This window comes from Cnephaeus nilssonii (assembly GCF_951640355.1).
Source record: "Cnephaeus nilssonii genome assembly, chromosome: 7".
In the NCBI taxonomy this organism is placed as follows: domain Eukaryota; kingdom Metazoa; phylum Chordata; class Mammalia; order Chiroptera; family Vespertilionidae; genus Cnephaeus; species Cnephaeus nilssonii.
The window spans coordinates 35,560,537-35,568,476 of record NC_137078.1 but is presented as its reverse complement, the minus strand read 5'-3'; the positions used below and the strand labels follow the sequence as shown (position 1 = coordinate 35,568,476).

At 39.8% G+C, this 7,940-nt stretch overlaps 1 pseudogene across 1 annotated transcript; it reads left to right on the top strand.

Annotated features, from left to right (window-relative positions):
- The first annotated feature begins 303 nt into the window (after positions 1-303).
- On the top strand, positions 304-710 carry LOC307102840 (small ribosomal subunit protein eS24-like; annotated as a pseudogene). Its single transcript has one exon. The product of its transcript is annotated as a small ribosomal subunit protein eS24-like (transcript).
- The last annotated feature ends 7,230 nt before the right edge of the window (positions 711-7,940 follow it).

Below are 7,940 nucleotides of genomic sequence, written 5' to 3'. Positions count from 1 at the left end.
TCCCCCTTCCACGTACTTCTATTGCATTGATGCTATCTACTGCAACATTTAGCTTTACAATCTATACCTCAGACAACAAATTAGTCTTATCTCCACAACTGGATTTTAAGCAACTTAAAGGAAAAGGAAATATTCATACTGTTGTGTCACTCATAGTACATAGCACAGTGCTGAACAAGTGTAGGGGTTCAATCATGTTCTTCCATGGATGGATTAAACCAGCAATTCTCAAACTTGTTGGTGTCATAACCCCTTTATACTCTTCAAAAATGATTGATGCTTGAAGAATGGCCACTATGATGAATGACAGACACAGTAACTATCTGGACCAGGAAGTTCATGACCAACAGACTACTTCAGTGGAAACAAATGGTCATTGGTGTCCTTCACCCTGGGAAGGCAAAGTACCTAAGACAGAAATTTGGGAAAAACTAGACAAAATGTACAGACCACACCAGATGTCATCTTTGTGTTTGGATTCAGAACCCATTTTGGTGGTGGCAAGACCACTGGCTTTGGCATGATTTATGATTCCTTGGATTATACAAAGAAAAATGAACCCAAACACAGACTTGCAAAGACATGGCCTGTATGAGAACTCAAGAAAACAGAGAAAGGAATGCAAGAACAGAATGAAGGAAGTCAGGGGGACTGAAAAGGCCAATGTTGGTGCTGGCAAAAGTGAGCTGGAGATTGGACAACAGGAGTAAATGTTCTTCAGTGACTTTATGTGGTGATTGTGCAGATTTTTCATGAGAGGCTTACTAAACTAAGAACTTGTTTGTGAAAAAAATGTTTGGGAATGTAAGGATGTTTTGTTTAGGGGGCCTATGTCTATCTAACACCATATTAAAAATTTAAACTGAGAAAATTCTAAAATATCTCTGCAAAACAAAACAACAGAAGTGTACTTTTTGTTGTGTTTCAGAATGGATGCAGAGTAGACTTTGGGATTTCAAAATAACAATTCAATGGACAATATTGAGGTTCACAGATTATACCAGGTATAATTGAAGATAGCTTAGAGCACAGAAATACTTTGAACATGTGAGTTAATCTCAAAAATGCATGCTTATATCCCTAAATCTACCTTAGAAAATTCTAGAAAACACAAGATTACAGAAGCATGCAATCCATAAGCTGTCAGAGCAATAACATTACCCCATATTATGTAGTCCCTGGAAAACTCCATTGTGCACTCATGAGAGAATAAGTGTGAAGTAGGAACTCTTCAAATAACATTTCAGTAATATTATAAAAATAGTTTGACTTTATGGATCCCCTGAAAGAGTCTTGGGGACTCCTAGGGGTTCTAAGAGTGGATTTTGGAAACCAGCAGATTAGATTGTGGATAGTCTTGGTTAATTATACCACTTAAAGATGCTTATTATACAAAATTACTGCCAGAGAATTATAGGAAAATTAGAAACAATTTTATAGTGATTGGCGTTTGTATTAGTTATGTAGTACTGGATTAGCTATCCACCCATTTGTATTATTCATCTAGTTACCCCTAAACCTAATGGCTTAAGCCCATAAACATTTATTATCTTCCAGTCTCTGTAGGTCAGGAACCCAGGTGCAGCTTAGCTGGGAGCCTGTGGCTCAAGGTATCTCAGGATGTTGCATTATACTTTTGACCAGGGCTGTGGTCTCATATGAAGACTCCAGTTGCAGGGAATCTTTGTTGGTAGGATTCAGTTCCTCACAGACTATTGGTTGGGAGCCTCAGTATCTCACTGGCTGTTGCCTGGAGGTCCTAGCTGCATGAGACTCTCCATAGGACAGCTTGCAGTGTGGTGACTGGCTTTCCTTAGAGCAACTGAGTGAGAGAGTAAGGGAGGGATCCCAAGGTTACAGCCACAATCTTTTTGTCACTTAATCTGGCAAGTGACATCCTATCTATTCGGCCATGTTCTATTTGTTAGAAGCAATTCAGTAAGTTCAGCCTACACTCAAGGGGAGGGGACTTCAAGGGTAAAAATACAAAGAAGCTGAGGTCATTGATTTCCACCTTAGAGGCTGCCTAGTATAGCATTTTCTTTATTGAAAAAGGAAAGGTATGACTCCGAAAATGAATGATAAGCAAAAAGCCAGTTCCTCACATTATTCTGTTATTTTGCCAAGCTTCCTCTTGTTATATAACACAATTCCTTCCTTCCATGTCAAAAACTGTTACCACTGAATGAAGTGGTTTTATATTGGTGAGAAAAGCCTTTTGAGATATTTTAAGGTTAGAGCTTTATGGCTTTGGTTCCTCTTAATTCAAGTTTATCAGACTGTCTATTTTAATCAATATTTCTCACCCATGGGCGTGTCATACTATCAGTTGTCCTTTAAAGTCCATCTTTTTCATATTTCTGGGCACATGGCCACCTACCTAGCAATTCCATTTCCCAGCCTCCTTGGCAGCTAGCAGTGACCATGGGCCTAAAGTTTAGGATAATGGGGTGTGAGAGGAAGAGATGTGTGTAACTTCTGTGTCATCAACAACTTAAGAAGGGCTCCATGTGCTGGATTTTGGCTCATAACCCTCCCTACCAGCTGGAAATGGTGACAACTTGAGCAGCTTGGAAGCCATATGTTGGGGATGGCAGATCCACCCTGGCTTCATGGAGCAGAGCCGCCCCTCCAGCCCGAATCAACCAGACTGTTCCTTGAGAGAGAAACAAACTCCTCTCTTATTTAAGTCACTATTTTAGGGACCTCATTGTTTTTATCAGCTTTGTTATTCTCCGGCTATTACATCCCACATAAATTAGAGTAGGAAACCAAGCAGAACTGTTTTAATCTTAGTTTAAAGCACTGTTTTTGTCTATAGCGGGGGAAGCTATGTATATTTGGAGACTGGGACCATGTGGGACTCTGTACTTTCCATTCAATTTTGCTTGAACCTAAAATTGCTCTAAAAAATAAACTTTGCTTCTTTAAAACAAAACTTTGTTTTACTCTTAGTAAACAACAAAAAAAATATTTCATCCAGTCACTTGTTTATATCATTCAATAAATATATGAGCACCTACTATGTGCCAGATACACTGGGGATATTGTTGTGAAAAACTAGTCACATTTATTATCCTCATGGAACATTCTATTTAGGGAAATCAAAGTTAATTAAGCAATTATGCATGCATTAATTAATTAAAATTGTGATAAACGGTAAGAAGAAAAGCAGAGTGCTATGCGAGTGTATAACTAGAGGCCATAACCTGTGAAGCTCTGACAGAAATCATGTACATTTTAAAAGAAAATAGATAAATGCTCAATAAAAGTATTTCATATTGTAATATATTTTACTTCTTGAAAGAGATGCCCTAGGCAGTAAAACATAAAAGTTGGTATGTGACCTTAGCTTCTGTTTCCTCATCTGTAAAGTTTAGACAAAGATACAGTTAACATTCATATGGTATTTAGCTTTTTCTCCTCCTACAGCTGTTTCTACTCCAAATTTTCATGCACATAGTATGACCTAATTTTTTCCAACAGCATTTTCCCCCCCAATAGCACTGGATTTAAATAAGAGAGACTCTTTGTCCCCAATAATAATCTGAATATGTATGGAAAAGGACCTGTATCCATGTTTTAATGACATAAAATAAGCTTGAAGGAGAATAAGTTTAAGGTCAAGCTGACATTTCACTTTTTTTGTGTGTTGATGTGTGAAAAAAATAGCAGAATATTTACCATTATGACACTTTGCTAATATACTGATGACTTGAGTAAATTTGTGAAGTGCTCTCAGCTCTTTGGAGGATAGACAGACCCCAAATCATAGATCTGGGTAAGGCCTCCTGAAGACAAGCACTTGGAACAGTTGGGCTTTCTTTTTGCTATGACATCAGTTGTCCTTTTGCTCTTCTGTAGTTCTTTCCCCATGGAGATAACATGGGAAACAGGCTGGAAAGTTAAAACAGAGGAAACTTGAAGCTTTGTACCTGTGAGAAGTCAGGCTGTATGTAGTCAATAAGTACATAGACACTATATCCAGGCTACTTGGATATAGAAAGGGCTCTCGCACTTTCTAGCTGTGTGACTTTGAGTAAGTTACTTAACTTCTCTGTTCTTCCATTTTCTTATCTGTAAAATGAGGGTAATAATAGCATTGACCTTATAGGTTGTTGTAAAGATTAACTGAGTTTTAATCCATGTAGTGTTCTTAAAACCAGGGTCTGGCATGTAACAAGTGTTTTGTTGTTAGCTATTTTTAATTCCACTTGAGTAATATTTTTTTTCATTTACAGCAGTTAGAAAATGTTAAGTTAGGTTAACTCATTAACAAAGAGGGGCACGTAGGGGGGAAAAAAAGTGCAGAAAAGAGTTCTTTGAATAATCAGGTGTTTTGTTCTTAGAGAAAACTCAGTTTGTTTTATACCGGATCCCAAAGGCTCCACCTGACTTTTTCTGGTTAGAAAAATGAAAGAAAAACATCACTCCTTGTTTTCTGCTCTCTATTTTGGTCAAATTTGGACCCCTAAATTTAAAGTATATGGCCCATGGTCCAACTGAGTTTTCCCACCAAAGCCTACACTCCACTTGCCAATACATTCTTCCTAGTTCGTAGTTTCCCCTGCATCATTGGAAAGAATTTAAAATCTCATCAAAAGCACCTGCCTTTCTCAGCAAGTCCCGCATCCCCAAAGCCAAGTTCAATCACACCTCTCAGTGAAAGGAACCCAGTCTCCAGAAGGAAAGTGACGGCGGCTCCTCAGCACAGCGTAAATTAATATCACAGCTGCCACTTCCATACGAAAATCAAAACCAGCTTTTCGGTTTGTAAACATAAACTTCACAGGCCCACGGTAGGATAGCGTGTTCCTAAGTATCCTGAATTTGCAACACCCAGAAAAACCTCCTGAGTGTTATTTACAGCATTTGCTTCATAGGGAGGAGAATTAACGTTTCAGTGGTTCAGGGAACAAATGCGCAGATAGGAAAGAAAGCCAGCAAATTATTTAATGATTACTTTGTAAAAATATGTCACCGTGCAAAAAAGTGTTTGGAGATACACTGAAGGCCCCTGTCACGGTATGGCACTTCTTCATTATCACTTCAATAGCCACGAATCCAGGGGGTGGGAGCACAAACTCTTGCTGTTTGTGTCTTCCTTGAAACACTTCCTATCAAAATAATGCCTTTTGTCCTTGGAGCCCCGCCCAATATTTCAGAAAATATTGTGTTTCTACCTTAACACAGTACTTTTTTTTTTTTTTTGGCATCGCAAACATTTGATGCGCTGTTTTCAGTTATACTGAATGAGCATTTATTTACGTTTCACTAGTCCTGATGAAGCACTATCAGTAATGTAGTCTTCTCTTATTCCACCTTAAAACACACACACACACACACACACACACACACACACACACACACACATTTACAATGGGATAAAATAAAAACACATCAGATTGTCTACCCTGGCCAATGCCGAGTGAATTTTAAATTTCCCTTTCCACAATGCAGCCATCGCTGTGGCGCTCCGAGGGCGGATTAATGCTTTCCTGGTACTTCAGTGTATCAAAACATGGATTTGCCGACAACAGCTGCGGCAAATTCCCCTGACTGAGAAGAATTACAAGTATTATCACCTAGATCATTAAACTGGGTTCATAGATTGCAGGATGTCTTCAATCAATTCATCTAAGATAACTTGAAGCCAGCTGGACCCCCTCAGTGAGAACTTGACTTAATTGGCCAATAAGTGGCTGGAAAAGGTGCATGCTATTTGATAAAATTACCGAGTGAGCAAGTGATTACAGTTTGGAGAAGCACTGAGTGTAGACTGCGGGTCAGCCCTTTTGGGGAGGGCTAAGTTAATGTCCACTATTAAGTGCTGCTGTGAAAAAGGGTGGCTTGCTTGGAGCTCAGATGGAAAAGAGGATCCAGGTCAGGCTTCAGCTGATGGAGTGGGTGAGAGGCAAACATTTATCATCTCCTTGGCCTCATTTCTGCCTTGGTAATAGTCCCGCACTAACCACTTCTGCAGCCGCCTGCTTTTCTGTCTCCCTTTCATTTTATTGGCATAACTAAAAATATTGCCCCAGCCAACAGATCCATCTGGAAGGAAAAACCACTTTTTCCTCAATAATGTCCCAAGAGTCTTTTCCACAGAAAGGTTAAGGAATCAAGGAGTTGAAGAACATACCATTTATACCTACGTGTCAATAATTATCTCTTCCTCTAGTGAGGAGATTGAAGTATTATTGTTTGCATGTTAGATGTCTACATTTTATCAGCACACTTGAAGAAAATGGGCAAATAAAAGTTGGAATACCAAACTGTTGGCAGAAATTATTAAATAAAACCACTCTTTCTTCATGTTGAAACAAAGGTTTCTTAACATATTGCTTCCACGGCATTTTTTTCCCCTGCCACTAAACGTTTTAGCCAGTTTGCAAAAAAATAAAAAAAGAAAGAAAACTTTTGACAGATTTAGTTCAAGATTTCAGGTTAACAGACCTGCAACAACACATTGTCACTTGAATTATTGGTGTTAGACAATAATAAGGTATTATTCAGGGGGAAGTCCCAGGATGACGGCTCCAGCACACAATGCACTCATTTACTCTTATCCAGAAATACACTTGTTTTGTGGGTTTTTACTAAGCATATTAATTTTACTAAATAACCATCATCACTGGGTTCTTAGAAAGTAGAAAGATGGAAAATAATTCAATCCAAGGCCACAGTTTGAATTGTAGCCTAAGCAATCAGCCACATCCTTTTTTTGAAAGAAAAAAAAATTTTGTTTTAGAGAGAGAAACATCGATTTGGTGTTCCACCTATTGATGCATTCATTGGTTAATTCTTGTATGCGCCCTGACCAGGGATCGAACCCGCAACCCTGGCATATCCGGACAACGCTCTGACCAAATGAGCTGCCCAGCCAGAGACAGGTACATCTTAAGTCAGCCTCAGATGAATGAGTTCATCAGCTTGCAAATGCCAACGGAATCACTGATACCCCTTTAACTCTATTTGTTAACTTCCTTTTGGAAGACTGATCAATGATGCTGAGCTTCACGTTGCTCATTGGTATGTCACTTGGGCAGAGGTAACTGGCGTGCTATGGGAGAACTCTGTGCCCGGCACTCAGTCGTGTTCCCTTCGTTCTAACCGCACAGACCTGCTTTCCCAGTGGGAAATGTACTCCCACGTTGGAGCCTTGGCACCGCTGTTCCCTCTGCCTGGAATCCTCCTCCTCCAGTCTTCGGGCCTGTGCTCGCAGGCCACACCCGCCAAGAGACCGTCTCAGTCACTCCACGTAAAACAGCCACCTGCCATCCTAACCCCATTCCTTGCCCTGCTTAATCTCTACTGATTATATTATATATTCATGTGCTTGTTTTCTATCTCCACCAGTAGAATATAAGCTTTATAGAGACTGGGGCATGGTTTGTCTTGTTCCTATCTATAGCCCCAGTGCCTGGCATATATGATGTACTCAATTAACATGAGTGAATGAGTAACTTGTCCAAGGGCCACTAAGAATGTAACCCACAGGCTGCCCTAAAGACAAGCCACCACACGCTCAGCAGAGGCACGCCCAAGGAAAACGTGCTGTCAAATAACCAGGTTGGCTCAAGAGCGGCTCTAGTATGATTTCATTGCTGGGCAGCTCATCGCCCTTCTCAAAACTCACAGGTCCCCCAGGGTCCTGCCCGGGTCCCATTTATTTCCACTGGAAGACCTTCCCCACTGCTCCTCCCTTTAATCTCCTGGGGCCGTCCCCACGCCTGTCTTCTCTCCTCTCTCAGCTGACATCCCTTGTTGGATTTTAATCATATTTTTTCTTCATTCTCCTTAATAGTTTCATATCCCCATATCATTTTCCCAATTAGTTTGTAAGCTCATTGAAGTCAAGAAATAAACTCCAGATAACTTTCCCAATCCTCATTGTTTCAATATCATAAAAGGAAAATGATAAGCATATGTAAAAATTG